The following is a 16,225-nucleotide window of genomic DNA, read 5'->3' as shown; positions in this document are numbered from 1 at the left end:
ATATATTATCCTTCAAATCATCAATGTTTTGTGTGTCAGTGTTTTAACGAGACTCTGCTAACCTGATTTCTGACTTCCAGAGGACAATTGCCTCTGATTGAGCAGCCCCCAGGCAGCTGAGGAGAACATTGAGCCAACGTAATCAAAGCTTGGCTTGAAGAATTCAGACAACAGCGATCTTGAACTTGTAACATGATTAGGGGTGATAATGATGTAATTTGGCTGTTTTAACTGAGTGAAAATTTCATTTTGTTATTTTTTGTAATTCAAAAATGGGAAGAATTTATGTTTTAGTTTGATTGTGGCTGAATTTTTTTTGGCTTTTTGTGTTGTTCTATGCTTAGGGAGGAAGTTCCTAAGTAATTTACCTAAAAGGAGAGAACATCATTTCTCTCTTAAAAGAAAGTGCACTATGAATAAAAAGGGAGGGGCATTAACCCCTTGCCTATGGGTCCATTCACAGAGTCTGATAAAAAGCACATATAGAGTTAAGATAGAGGCCCAGAAATTGTGACTTTTGAAGTGTGTACATGGGAATTTTCAGCACAAAAGTTGAAGATGAGTAGGTAAGGTATTGAGACTAAGCTCATTAAATAAATGAAAGTCCCTCTGGAAAAGTGCAGAGAGAGGGAATAAAAGGGGAGATGAGTCCTCGTCAATGTCTTTAAACTAGGAGTGAAACTAGGAGTGCATGGTTTCTAAATAATTGAGTTTTTCTCCATCTCTCTGATTTTGGGGGTAATCTCTCTCTGCCCTCTTGTTCGCTTTGCCTGTGATGTTTGAGTTGAGCTCTCAGTGTTTGTCTGTACCCCCTCCCCTTCTTGCCTGCTCGACGTCTCTGTATCTGTGTAAGAGTGAGGGGACAGCAGAGCAGCTGTTGTATGGTTGGTTCGCCTCACATAGGCTTATATGAATTGACACTGAAAGGGTAGGGTAAATGGTAAAGAAATTAGTGCTTTTTGCTTGTCTTGAGAGAATTTGTGCTGAAAGACTGGCTGTACAAAGGCTGGTGCTCTTGTTTGCTAATGAAGTTCCTCTTTCAGTGTTCTAAGAAGCACTGACTGTGTGTGTGTGTGTTTGTGTGTTTTTGTGTGTGTTTGTGTGTGTGTGTGTGTGTGTGTGTGTGTGTGTGTGTGTGTGTGTGTGTGTGTGTGTGTGTGTGTGTGTGTGTGTGTGTGTGTGTGTGTGTGAAAGAGAGAGAGAGAGAGTGTGTATTCTAGTCACTTCAAGTAGGAAAACAAAAAAAGAGAAAGAATTTATTATACATTATACAATTAGATACATTGATAAAGGATTTATAATTGCGGCAGGATCGCCATAAGTGCTAACAATAGCCATCAGAAAAACCTTTAGGGCCCAACTATGTTATTTTTGAGAAATATGGCTCTGCGGCAATACAGTTTTGCCATAATTAGGATAAAGATTTGGAATTTCCACTGTGTCAGAGTTTTTTCATCATGCTTCTCTTAGAACATTGAGGGGAAAAAAAGAAAAAAAGCTTAAGTAAAAATCTAAAACCTGTTAATAGAGAGAGCTGGAAAAGTGTTAAAGCATTTGTTTCTTTGTGTGTGGAACATGTATGTGACAAGACATTGATGATTTTCAAGGCTCCTGCGGAGAAAGTGACAGGTGCGACTTATTATACAATGCCATTTTCCCAGATAAGGCATCCATCATTGTTCCACCTGGGAGATGGGGCTCCCCCTAGTGGACAACAACACTGCCAGACAGCAGAACTGCTGATGCAGCGTCATCTACTTGCCATGAACCTCCACCATGTGTTGGATTGCTGGACCAAACCTCAAAGCTACCTACATTGATACCTCAAGAGACGCCGTCCCCTCAGGATATTGTATGGAATCCAATACTGATGCAGGGGGAAAAAAGTGCACTTTGGCTGAAGTTGCCAGCTGCATCCCTGCTGACTGTTGTTCAGGATGAAAGAAACCAACAAATGAAGAAATCAATGCAACAGCTGAGAAGCCTCAGATGGTTCTGCTGGCCTATTATGCTCCATCCGAAAGAGGCAGAAGCCAAGGCCAAGGTAGAGACAGGAGCTGCTCCGCTGATAGCAGAAGGGGAAGCGATGTTTGTTGGAAGTCTGTTCAAGTGGGTCATATAGCCAGAGACTGCACTACCACAAGGCCAAAGGAATCAGACAGTGAACAAGAAACATTGCGCCCACCGCCTGGCAATTTTGAAAATCAGAGTCCTCGGCACTACATATAAAATGTTGGCTGACACAGGAGCTACTACTAAGTCATCATTGTGAGATCAACAACAGAAACCTTTCAGATGTCTTCAAGAACTAGGGCCTGCATTGGAGTTCCAGAAATACCTAAAAAAAAAGTGAATAAGTTGTGTCCAGTAAAATGTGAGGATTTTGTGTGATAATGTACACTATTCATTAGGTATTTCATTTGTTATTGTACCAGAATGTCTAGTGAAACTTGCATGAAGAGACTTGTTACTTGCTCTGGGCCTGACTATTGTTTGCACTGAAAATGACTTATTAAAAAAAACCTTATTCTGTTGACAAACCTTCAGCTTTTATGGTATTCCACTCTCCAACTGTTTTTTGGTATGATTAGTGTTGGAATATTGAGTCCTTCAGTTGCACAGGAATTGTATGACTTTATTGAGGCCCATAGTAATGAAACTTTTGTGGAGCATGACCCACACACTTGTAAATATGTGTCTTATGTAGCATATGGAGTTGCAGATTAACAGTTTGGAAAAGGAATGGGATTGACAAACAGATGAGGAAAGGTTGCATGGTAATGGTACTGTGGTCACAGAGGATTTTGTTGTGTTGCTTGTTGATTTGAATGAGATGCAGAATGAAGGGTTTGGGAGAGTGGCGTTCTTCATGTTGTTCTGGCTAGGTCATTAGCGTTTTCAAATCATGATGTAGAAAAGACATGGGTTTGTCATGTAATACTGATTTAGCTACAGGTCAAAAGGTGACCAATGGGGAAGGAGCCATCATCCATCTTTTCCACTGCACATTGAGTGCTCAAAGAACTGTTCAATTGACAGATCCGGATTTATCTTCCACAACAGTCCATAATTTTGTCATGAACATTCCTGAGTCTAAAAAAAATGCCCATCCCAAAATGGAAGGGGTTCCCAAACAGTTGTGGGCAACTCATAAGTATGATGTGCGTCTGATCAAGGATGCCACTCCATTAGTTGTGGTTCCTAAATTGGATTAAAGGCCCATGGATATAAATGTATATCATTTTAGATCTTTCTGCAGATTATTCTATGTCCAAGGTGCATAGTAAGAAAATGTAGCTTTCCCCAGCTCTGTCAAGACACACGGTATATTACAAAGCAACCACCTAGATGAGCGTAGCTGATTACTACCCAAGCTGAGGCAGAGGAGGGTACAGAGGTAAGCTGGAAGTTTACCCAGTATCGCCTAATAAATAGAAATATACCAGTGTTGTTGGTATAGTCTCTCGCAGAGAGTGGTCAATGATGTCCAGCCCACCAATTCATAAAGACTGCAATGCTGAGTAAGAGACTTTGCAGGAGTGATAAAACAGATGGCTGTATGATACACTGATAACGGCTCCATAACACAGAGGAGGCAGCATGCATATAAAGTATATCCCTCTAATCAATCACAGGCAGACAGGTAGCTTGCACAAGTTTTCCCCTAGCATTAAAAGTAAAACAAGATGTATTTCTAAAATAAAAGCCTGTTTTAGCTTTGAGCTTCCTAAATTAGTAACATGTACATTAAATAAAAGTTTGTCGTCTATCCATATGCCCAAGTACTTGTACGAAGGCACCCTTTCAATCGATTTACCATCAGATGTGAAATGCTAAAAATCATCAAGCGACTAGTGTGTATGGTTTTGTTAAAGAAGACCTTAAGTTAAAACTACCTGAGTATGAAATAGCACATAAGCTTTTGGTTGATTAAATTGACTGAGGAGACGGACATTTGTACTCATTAGACAGAAAGGACCAGGAAACTATCTGGACCCCGTAAGCAGTAGATGTGCCCACCTGCTACAGCTTTGTTCTGAACTGCTGACACAGAGCACTGGCTGGTGTCCACAGTGGCAGGGGTGATTCCAGTATTTTTTAAATGAGGTGGCACAAAAGGCACCAAGAACCAGTCAGGAGGGCCCATAGAAATCAGAAACAAATACAGTATTGAAAATTGGCTTAGAAAACACTGAGCACGATTTTCAGGCTCTTGTGCAAAGCCCTGTGCCCTAATACAGGTGGCATTACATGGAAAGTGGCACTGCACAAGAGACTGAAAATTGTTTCGTATTGAATAACTGTTTTGCATGGACAGGGCAACAAAACTTTTTTCTACTAAATAAAAAACATTGCATAAGCATTTATTATTCATGTGTCTTGTATACACCAATCTACAGCTTAAATCCTCAAAGTAACTGGATCAGATTGCTAAATTAAGATTCTGTGTGTGTGTGTGTGTGTGTGTGTGTGTGTGTGTGTGTGTGTGTGTGTGTGTGTGTGCGTGTGGAAATTATTTATAAAGGACTTTTCATCAAAAAATGTGACAGTGTATAGTTATAACAATCACAGTTTTATTTGTGTGTCTTATAGGGAGCAGTAGAGAGAAATATGCACGGGGACCTTAAAAAGCTGAATGAGCAGCATCATCGAGGGAACCTCAGTGCTGACTAGTCTTGATAATGTTGCGAGAGCAAGCTGCGTTCTCATTGGCCTGACACGTGTCCTCAGTCCGAAGTATCCTTCCAAACTTTTCAAATCCCTTGAGGGTTGAGGCTAAAATCAACCTACAGGCACATTAACCTGGTGTAGATAATCAAACATGGCTGCCGAGTTTTTACTTTTAATGGTTAGGGGAGATTTTTTTTAAGTACATGGTTTAATAGACTGTGTTTATGAATGAGACATTGAGCTAGGTTTTTAAATATACTGTATTTTCTGACTAAATTTTGTAAAGGTTAAGTATTTTGGAAACTGATATTAACCACACTACAGGGTCAAACTGAAATTTTTGTAAAAGCTGTCAGGTCTTTTTCTTCTAATGTCTTAGAAATTGTTTAGCTCTGATTTGGTTTACTATGTTTACATGTTTAAGTTAGAATGTTTAAATTACAGGAAGTTAGCAGTACTAACAAGAACTACTCAATGTATTTGGTTATTGTACATAAATGATTGAATGTTAACATTATAATATCTGTTCTACAATTTCATTTAATTTGTTAAAATATGAATTGTGTTAATTGTAACAAATTATTCAAAGTGAATTTGATGCAATACATAACAAAGAAAAGTTGGTTAAAATGTTAAAAATTGACTGTTAAAGTTGATACGACTCAATTTTCACAGCAATTCTCTCAAATGTTACGCAGTTTTATTGTCTCATGTAATTCATATGCTGATTTCTTTGCTTTTTCATGTAAACTCGACTCAAGTTTAGTCTTGAGGTCACTTTACGTTCTTGAATTTTCCCAACTCAAAATATGAAGTTCACTAAACTTACAAAATAAATTGCAAAATGATGCCGTAATTTTTTTGAGCAGTATTTAAATAACAGTTTTTACAATGACCTACCTCAAGACATAAACTGTATTTCAGTATCGTTACAAAACAGTACAGAAGAAATTTGAACTGCCAAGAGCAGCACAATATGTTTGATCTTTTTACTCTGCCACTTAATTTAACATAGTCAGATCTTTTATCACCCTCAGGTTTTTGATGCACCCTTTTTTTTTTTCAATATATCATTCAGCTATACTTTTTACGGTTGAAATAACAAATAAACTTCCACTTATTGCCTTGAAATGGTATGGTATTGTATTATGGTTAGAAAGTTAATTTTGCAGAACAGCAATGTACAACATACAGACTACTAATATTACTGTTAAAAAATAATATCCCAATAATCCAAAAATATATGAAAACACAAAAACTGTCATTCATTGGCTTGAAAACTTTGATGTTTCTAAATTGGACAAAAACTTTCTACAAACAACCAAGTGCAGAAAAATAAAAATTACACATCCATAATTTCATCTGAAGAGGAAGATTATATGATTGAAAGCTCTAAACAGTCGGTAAATGGACCCTGTGGGAGGTCTGTTATGTCAAAATGTCTGACGCCCCCCACCCCCATCACACAAACACACACAGACTTCATCATCTCTGCTTGAATATGACAAACCAGCACTCTTTCGTGCACTCTGTTTTGTATCATCTGCTTTCATGGAGGACCAGAGTTGTAATATGAACGTTGAGTGCTGCTAAGACACTCAACATTCAATTACATTCTAGACTACTATAACGTTCTAGCCTAGCTTGCTATGTGCCTCCTGTAATCAGCTTTCAAGCAGCTCAAAATTCACATGAAAGTATGATGATGCCAGGATAAAATCAGCCTGTTTACAAGACAGGCCTGTACAAACCACTACATATACACAATAAAGAGCAGTGGTGGAAGAGGTATTCAGATCCTTTACTTGAGTAAAATAACCAATACAACAATGTAAAAATACTCCACTAAGAGAAGAGTAAGAGTCCTACATTCAAAACCTTACTGAATAAAGACTACAGAGATATTATCAGCAAAATGTACTTTAACTATCAAACTGAAAATACTTCCTCTGCAGAAAACTCACCCCTGTGACGATACAATGTTATATATCACATTAAAATACCGTCATTGTCACTGTAGCTGGTCGAAGTGGAGCTAGTCTTAACTACTTTATATACAGTTACGTAGTTGGGTAGTTTAATTTTGTAGTTCCCAGCCTGGGGGCTGGTCCCCATCTAAAGGGTCTCAACAGAAATCTGGGAGGTTGTGAGATGATTAATGTGGTTGGAAGGATGCAAAAACAAAGCCGTACTACGCACATTTAGAGGAGAAATGTTACTTTGGTAGAACTGCTAACAACTCAGACATCTTAATTGTGATAAGGGTAGAGTAGACACTGCAATTTTAACAGTGTCAAGCCCTGGTTCAATCTTTAACAATGAATTCTATTTCATAAACTTCTCATGTGTGTTTTTAATGTTAATCTGCAAATTAACAGCAGCTGTCCAAAAATGTAGTGGAGTAAAAAGTACAATATTTCCCTCGCAGAAAATTGATATACTCAAGTATAGGTCCTAAGATTGGACGGAAGTGCAGCATTTTAATAAATGTACTTCATCACTTTCCTTCACTGATAAAGACTTGGACAACCTGTATTCTCACTTATTAAAATAAAAGTGCCTCCTGTTCGTCTGAATCTGTACCCGACCTGTAACAAATCCTTTCCTGAGTCCTAAAATATTCATTTCACGGGGTGAAAGAACAATATTAGGGCAATCAATGTGTCTTGAAAACACATCAAATGATTCCAAACTGTTATCTGTTTCATTCATTTCTAGATAATTAATTTCCTGAAACAAGGCGAACTGCACTGGCGACAACAGGAATGATCCCCCCCCCTCTGCCAGATTGTTTTCTTCTTTGATCAAAAATAAGTCAGCAAAGTGAGAGAGACAATGACAATGAAAAGTTGAACATTTTGAAACAAGGAACTGCGATGGTAAAGTCTACAAAGTCTATCTTAAAGAAAACATTGATGCTGCACTTACTCTATATAATGTGGTGAAGTAGATCCAGAGTTTGATCCTCTCTAGTTTGCTTCTTTCGGTCCTTCAACATAACAGCTGCCAGCAGTCTGAATAACATGTGAACAGGTCATCTTAATTTCAGCCAGCTCCTGACAAACAAAAAATGTGCAGTCAAAACCAGATGAAAACAGTCAGTCACTCACTGTTGATCCTGGCTGTGTTTTCCAGCTGGAGCAGATTAACCGTCAGCCTGTTTACTGCGGACGGTGAGGTGGAGGAGCACTGAAGCTTCCTCATTTCAACCACTTCCTTGACAATTTAATTCTTTTACTTCCCTTTTTTTTATCTGAACACTGACCAACATGCCTGTTGCACACAGGAAATGATGTGACAGATGCAATGACACAAATGACAGCATTAATTACTTTAGCAATGGCACCAACTTAAAGATCATTCAGATGAGTTGCAATCCATTTTTAAAATGTATTTTCATTGAGAGATAATTGTTGACCTCGGAACAAAATCTATCTTGAAACTGAGAAAACTGTAGCTGATGAGGAAAACTGTGTAATAACTGGACCTTAAGGTTTTTGGTTTGTTTGTTTGATTTGGGGCTGTGTTTTTTCTATTTTTAATGTTTACTTCCTTGTGTCGTAAAGCTCTGGCATGTAATATGTACAGAACTTCATTATTACCTAAAAAGAATTATAATTAATTGTTTTTTGTTGTTCAATTTGTTTTTCTTTGTTTTTTTGCCTATCAAGATTTAAGTTGTTTAAGATGTTTTAATTTTTAAAAACATTTTTAATATTTAATTATTATTTTTATTCATCAGTTTTGATTCGGTTTCAGTATATTTGCGTCTGTTTTGTGCCGTTACAGGTTAGCAGAAAAATTGTGACAATTACTAATCTGATAACTGTAATGTATACACATGCTTTTATTTAACTTTGTTTGCAATTGTTGTTACTTATGTTGGTAATTGATTGTCAAACTAGGGTCGCCTGTGGAATTTCTGCCACTGTGCCACCACTGTAATTATGATTTATATAATTGCAGTTTTCAGTAATTACTACATTAATTTAGTGATGTATTAAGTTATGAATTAAATAAACATTTAATTTAAATGATAATAATGTCATTGGTTGTGGCAATTAATACCTTTTTTTTACACAAATAGCAAAGTGTACGTATGTATGTACCCATGTATGTAAACCTTTAAGTAAGGCACTATTAGCAAAATGTATATAAGTATGAAAAGTAAAAATACTTATCATACATAATAGCCCCAATCAGAGTGTTATAGACATTTTGTATTTGATTTATATTACTTATATTACTGATTATTATTATTATTACTGATGCATTAATAAACAGCATGTATATGTTTCATCTGGTCAGGGAGGAGTTCATTTGAACTAATTGATATTCTGCTGGATAGTTTAGTCTGTATACATGATGTAAGCTTTTCAATTGTCTGAATAAAAAATGTGAATCTGAAATGTAAAAAGCAACTCTTAGCTGTCAGATAATGTGGTGGATATTTACCTCTAAAATTAAGTTGAGTAGTAAGTAAATATACGTAACATAAGAATGGAAATACTAGTTCAAATCAAGTACCCTCACACTTGTACTAATTTCCCCCATGGGTTCTCTGACAGAGACGCAGATATGTCTGCTTGGGCGAGACAATGAAATCAGTGTTTTTGGCTGCTTCAGTTTTCCTTACTTTTTTCCCCTTATGCAATCAATTTTCAACCAACCATTGCTGACTGACTAGGCTATACAATTAGCATTGAGTTTGTTTGGCTTAATTAGTCTTTAAAGGATGAATATATTAATTAATTTGATGGCTCTATAACATAGTGGGACTTTTTCTTTTTTCATTTAATAGTCTTCATATTCAATCTCACAATCCATTTGTCTTCTCCTTCAGTGATTACAGGTTCAGTGTCTTCCACACTTTCACTTAAAGTCACTTCTGTTAAGAACATGTTGACTGTGTGTGTGTGTGTGTGTGTGTGTGTGTGTGTGTGTGTGTGTGTGTGTGTGTGTGTGTGTGTGTGTGTGTGTGTGTGTGTGTGTGTGTGTGTGTGTCTGTGTTGGGGGTGTTAGCACTGAGCAGGGACAGTCAGTCAGTCATGTGTCATTACCAGAACATGTTTACCACTCAGGAAGTGCCAGCTGGCTTTTGTGTGTTCACACTCTCAACATACTGACATTAAAACACATGCACCGCCTCTGAAGCTACAGCCTTCTGCTTCTGCTGACTACTAGTGTCTCCTAAAATGTAGTTTCAGCTTTATCTATTAAATTGAGAAATTCCTGTAAATGTAAATGTGAAACTACAGCAGGAGGAATGACATTCTGTCTGGCTGTGATATCTTCAACAGGCTGTTTAAAGGATAAATCCTGGTTTTAGGATTAAGGTTAGGCGTAGGTTCAGGTTAAGGGTTGTAGCTGTAATGGTTAAGGTTAGAGTGTAAGAGTTCGGGGGTAGACAATTTTGTCAAAGAGCTTTCTCACAAGTATAGAAGTAGATGTGAGTGTCCAAACTCTATAAGTGTTTATATGTGTTTGTGCGGCCTCCATTTTCATTTTAACCTGCTCTCACTGCACCTCAGCAACATTTCATAAAGGTATTTCCATCAATACTGCGATCCTATGCATCGTGCCTTGTGCTTCTCATTCTTGTGGGGTTTTTTTTGTTTTGTTTTTTTTGCTCACATGTAGCTTGAAAAAACATTAATGCACGTGTAACTTTGTGCTTTGGTTTTTCACAAATGCACATATATGCATATTTAATGAACTACTTCTTAAAGCCACACATCTCCTCTAAAAGTTTTAATGCAAAAACCTGGGAATTTGTGAGTGTCTTGTCTTTTGTGACTTTTCTTTTCGATATCTGTAATACTATGAGTTATAAAAACAATCCTCTGAATAATGGCTGAGATATTATATTTATATCCCAGCTGTTGTACACAGTACAAACTTCCGTGAAGTAAAGTAATTGAAAATAAAATTAAATATTACCAATATGCACAACTGTGCACAGTAATCCCACACATTTTCTTCAGAAAATGTTTCTAGTTTTCAAATACTTTTCCTGACTTTTTATGAGAACAAAACCCATTATAAACACACCCATTATGAAAAACCTCCGTATTTGAGTCTCATTTCTTACTCATTTCTAAAATTGTATTTTCGTTAATTAAGTTTTTCATTATAAAACCCTTTGAGTCAAGTATGGTTTTCTGGATCATGCTGCAGCGATCGGCATCACAGTGTCAGAGTAAGAGTGAAAAGGAGAACAGCAGGGCTACCTACAGCAGAGAATGAAAGAGGTTGTGCAACACTGTGACATTTCAAACTAAATAGGCTACATCTGGATTTTAGTTCATCTTCAAGGTAAGGTGGTTCAGGCTTGTTTGGAGTTGATGTATTGAGGAATGGAAAATCTCACCATAAAATGTTCACTATACACTTTGTGGTGTTTGTACTATCACCTTACTGTAACTATGTCAAACTACTCTCATCTCTTCCCACTGAAGGAAGTGAAGTTTCTTCACTTCCTCAGCTGTTCTTACCTCAGTTGAATGTGGCCTTAAAGTGCTATAGGTCTCAATTAAAAAAAAAAAAAAAAATTAGGTGTCACATTTACTTTTGGAACTGTCAACGGCAGCTAATACAAGTATGTGTTTTTAAAAGCTTATGTTTTTTATCCTGTTTACTTTGAAATGTCTTAGTATTTTAATCCCTCCCTCCTTCTGGTACTGAGGCTTAAAAATTTCACTGTGTGTCTTCTCATGTGACAATGAAGGACTTGAGAAATTTGATGACTTTGATGACCCCTGGAGTCCCTTTGCGTGCAAATCTCTCCTTAAATGCATCTTGACAAGTTTGAAATTTAGCAGAAATTGGGGGGATGGGTTTTTTGTTAAGATGTAATTTTGGTATTCCAAAACTCCCCATGAAGTTATCAGAATTTAACTGAGAAAAACTTCACTACTGGAAGATCACATTTACTCATGACTTTACTCCATATGGCTCCACCCTGTGGAACAACAGAGCTATCACAATCAATGGGAACATTTCCTGAATCTAAATTGTAAGAGAAAAATCTTATGGATGTTACTCTTCTGATGATTAATCATGACTGGTATAAAAAAATTCATCTTACAGGGAACTTAATCACCTCTGTAAATCAACAACACTACCCCTGGGAGGTTTCTGGTTTTATCAGTGCACACAGCTGCAGGACACCCAGTTAGCTTAACATGGGCAGAGGAGCTCAGTATTTTGTTTCAGCTTTCTAGAAATACCAAAAAGAAAGCCTCTTTTTAATTCAAACCTACACAGCTGTGAAGTGCAAACATAGACTGCTTTAAGCCCACATGAAAATTAAAGCAATTTAAATATAGCTGACAGCAGAATTGCTCCGGTTTAAGAAAATGTAACGTGCACCACAGTCGTAGTCCTTTCTGGTTTTCTATAATATCGTGTACGATATTATAGAATAGATATTATAGAAAACCAGAAAGTGTCATACATACTGTAATGTATATATTTATGGAGAGGGCTATGAGTGTGGCGCTGCCTGGCAGGAAGCTTTAGAGAAGAAAACAAACATCTTTTTTTCTTGTTCTCTTTGAGAACAAAATACAGAGTTCAAGTGTAGTTTCAAACTAACAGCATAGCATCCCCACAGATATCTCTGCAGCTCCTGGTGACCACTTGGCATTCTGAGTGTTTATGATATTAATTTCAATGATACAGAGCCATCATCTATGTGTTATCCTTTCCGCAGGTCAAAATATCTGCTGTGGAAAATATAAATGGACCTAACCATACCCGATTCTTATTGAACTATTTAAATTTGAATTAAAAAATATAGTCCTCGTCAAGTTCCTGTTTTCAATTATTAAAAATCATCAACACATTGTGTTGCTGCGTGGTTCGAGGACATTTCCTGGCTTTCTCTGGGTAGACATTTTTATGCTGTATGCTTAAATTGTTGTTATTCAGCATTAACTTTGTTTTTATCATAGTACTCTTTCATGAGCAGAAACCAATGCAGTCTGTGAAGGTGAAGAACAGTGGAAAGTATTTTACTGTCAACCCATTTTATTATCTCATGATTTTAATTCTCAAAGCAAATGTGCAATGGATGTCAGTTATTAGCCCTATCAATGCCACTAGTTCGAAAAATTCTAAGCCAGTGCACATCATTTTTTGTAAACATAAAAAATGACAATGCACAGAACATACAGTACAAGTTGGAAAGGTGACAAAAAGACACTAAATTTCATAAGCCTGTTAGAGCTTATTAAGAAATGATCCAATAATCAATATGACAAGATCAAAATGAACAAATGACAAGATCAGTTTCACAGTTCATGTTTTATTGCACTTAACTGTAAAGACAGTTCTGGACAATTACTACACTGATGTATGTCATCAAGATCAAGAACAAAAGGATCAATATATACAGTGAATATTAAGAGCATTGCTGATATAAAAAGCTAAGTTATTACTGTACATTGCACTGAATGGTAAAACTGCAGGCTGCTAAATATGTTTTTATGAGTAAAGGCATCATTAATGTTTCTACTTGCTGTTAGTTTCTACTTCAAAAATATGTATTCATATTCTATGTGAATTACATGAAAAAGCAAACTGGGGATAAAAAGAAAAAGCACAAGTGCGTAAGAAATGTGTAAAAATGGTCAAAAAGTCAAATGAATCAGCAAATGAATTTGTGGCTGTTTCCACTGTTAAGGACAAATGTTCTCTAATGAACACGGGAGTGAATACACTCAAAGTTTGAAATAATCCACTTTTGTACAGTCCCATCTTTAATCAACAGGTGGCAGACTGACACATAGCAAGAAGATAAAACAGGAGCCATTTTCAGTATGTAATATACTGTGTACTCATTAAACTCTTCTCTTTTACATTTACAACCTCTTCTCTTTTACATTTCCAACAATAAAGCCAGTGATCTCCACTGATATTATTGCCAGAAAAGCATCTCTTAGACCAAATCAATTTTTGACATTTGACCAACAGGTGTCATCTGCCAAATCTGCTATTGTGATTCACTGCCTTAGCATTCCAGCTGTTGTTCATGTCACCTGGTTTTCTGTTCGTCACTCCTAAGCATTTCCTGGTTCTTGCTTACCTGCCTGTGCCCTGTTTAATATTGCCTGCCCGTAAAAACCTCTGCCTTTTTTTTCGACCAAGTGAATGCCTTTTTAGCTTCACGTGACCTGAGTTTAAGTCATGCATTTGAGGCCGTACAACTTGGTACAAAGTGTTACAACTTGTCTTGACACAGAAGAGATAGTCTGCTCAGTCTGAAGGTCATTGTTGTTAGGACATTGAGCACCAACACTGTGTACAGTACATTGTGGCTTCTGAATGAGCCTTCATGGGTATATGACCCTTTCAGAATAATAATTTGATGGCAGGATTAAAACCCTAATTGTCAAATTTGTCTTAAGCTTTTACAATATTGTGTGCTGTAGAGTAGAAATTAATTTGTGCCATATTAATTGTACACTGTCCAAATTCACTGTATAAATCCTCAGCCCCAAAAACCATAAAACCCTGTGAGGAATAAAGAGCAACCACTTTTTAAATATATGAGGTACTACAACAGTCCTTGAAGCCCCTCCTGTCATATTTCTCTACAGAACTTCATCAATATCACTCATGTAATGTGTCCTCTGGAATTCTGACTGAGTTGTCTGTAGCTCTCAGCAGGAATCATTACACACTATCATAGTGCTCTCTAGTGATGAAAATGTGGAAAAAACATGTAACTGTCAAATGTACAGACAGGTGATGAATTAAAGGAAAAACCTGAATAATTGAGTGAAGAAATATAACGAATGCAGATGCTTCCACACAGGTGCAATGCATGGTGCAATTAAGAAATTAACATATAATCCAATTGCCATGTATAAAAAACACTGAGCCGGTCCAGTTGATTCTGATTTTGTATAAAGATGGCAAGAGGAAAAGAGGTAATTGACTTTGAAAGAGGTTTCATTGTTGGGGCACAGATGGTAGGATCTTTAATCACACAGACGGCTCAACTGGCTAGTGTTTCAATAGGAACAGTGTCTGAAGTGACATCTGCATTTAGATCTATGGGAGAGACGTCAGTAATTAGCGTTGAAAATGTGGTTGACAGCGCACATTTGATGACAGTGCTGTTTGTGCATTAGTGCGATACATAATGAAAAACAGAAGAGCAACCCTCCTCAGATCTGGTCTGTTTTTTTCACTGTGTGATTAGTTCTTTCATTCAGCTACGCTACTGCTGCGCAGCAACTCCACAGTCTCATTGTTTACATCGAGGACCAGCTGTCGCGCTGAAGCTGGCCGGCATAACGACCACAACAACGGACATCCCCCAGAAATCAGGAAGAGGACACACAGAGGATGCAGAGGAGGAACGCAGCAACGAGGGAAGAGAGCTGGGTCTATACGAACAGATACTGATGGGGAAGAGGAGATATGAGCCATATCTCCCTTCTATCCCCATGAGCAGTGTGCGATCGCTAGACAGTAAGATGGACGAGCTAGCGGCTCTAGTGAGGAATCGGAGGGACTTCCGTTGGTGTAGTGTAATTTTTTTTCACGGAGACATGACGACGGGAAGATATCCCAGATCCCATCGCTACCATCAACAGCTTTCAGACAATGCGGCAAGCCCAGACATTGAAGAGTTAGCCGTGGGCCTACGTCCATACTACATTCCCAGGTGTTGTTTACACCCCCCCCCCCCAAACAAACTCTGTTACGACTAGACTCCAGACTCTGTGCCCCAGTGCCATGATCTCTGGGGACTTCAGTCACCTGACACTGGACACATTACTTTTAGCACATTTGCATTTGTACATTTTTCTATTCACTTACTGTGTATTTATTATTGTTACTATTATTACTGTTTTACTGTATGTTGAGGAATAGTAACAAAGCAATTTCCCTGCGGAGATCAATAAAGTTTTTCTGATTGTGATTCTGATATTATAGTAGGGTTGCAGTGCATAAAGCCCACATTACAAAGATGAAGGCACATTTGATAGCTAAGTGGTTTAAAAACCACAGGCACTGGTCTACAGAGATGTGGAAAAAAGTGATATGGTCAGATGAGTCATCCTTCACCATATTCTCAACAAGTGGTTGAGTGCATGTGTAGCATACACCAAGAGAACGGTACAGGCCTGAATGCTTGACCCCCACAGTGAAGGGATCCGGTGGCTCTGTTATGCTGTTGGGGGGAATTTGACTGGCATGGTTTGGGTCCACTTGTCCCATTAGAGGGAAAGGTCACTGCAAATCAACACAAAGTTGTTCTGAGTGATTACCTTCATCCTATGATGAAACATTTCTATCCTGATGGGAGCAGTCTCTTCCAGGATGACAATGCCCCCATCCAGAGGGCACGAGGGGTCACTGAATGGTTTGATGAGTATAAAAATGATGTGAATCATATGCTATGGCCTTCAGAGTCACCAGATCTCCACCCAACTGAACACCTATGGGAGATTTTCGACCAATGTATTAGACAGCGCTCTACACCACAATCATCAAAACACCAAATGAGGGAATATCTTTTGGGAGAATGGTGTTCCAT

The 16,225-nt window shown here is 37.7% G+C and overlaps 1 protein-coding gene across 4 annotated transcripts in view; it reads right to left on the bottom strand.

Moving 5' to 3' along the window:
* syk (spleen tyrosine kinase) overlaps window positions 1-16,225 on the bottom strand; it is a 73,229-nt gene that overhangs the window by 45,053 nt on the left and 11,951 nt on the right. For 2 of the 4 annotated variants that reach the window (XM_040157015.1, XM_040157011.1), the window contains exons 1-2: window positions 7,782-7,860; window positions 7,600-7,685 (exon numbers count right to left, since the gene is read on the bottom strand). The gene's annotated coding sequence lies outside the window, so the exon portion shown is untranslated. The other 2 variants (XM_040157014.1, XM_040157013.1) reach the window with 2 other exon arrangements.

The sequence above is a fragment of the Xiphias gladius genome, chromosome 20 (assembly GCF_016859285.1).
Source record: "Xiphias gladius isolate SHS-SW01 ecotype Sanya breed wild chromosome 20, ASM1685928v1, whole genome shotgun sequence".
Taxonomy (NCBI): Eukaryota; Metazoa; Chordata; class Actinopteri; order Istiophoriformes; family Xiphiidae; genus Xiphias; species Xiphias gladius.
The sequence above is the reverse complement of the archived record's forward strand: the minus strand, read 5'-3'. Positions and strand labels throughout refer to the sequence as shown.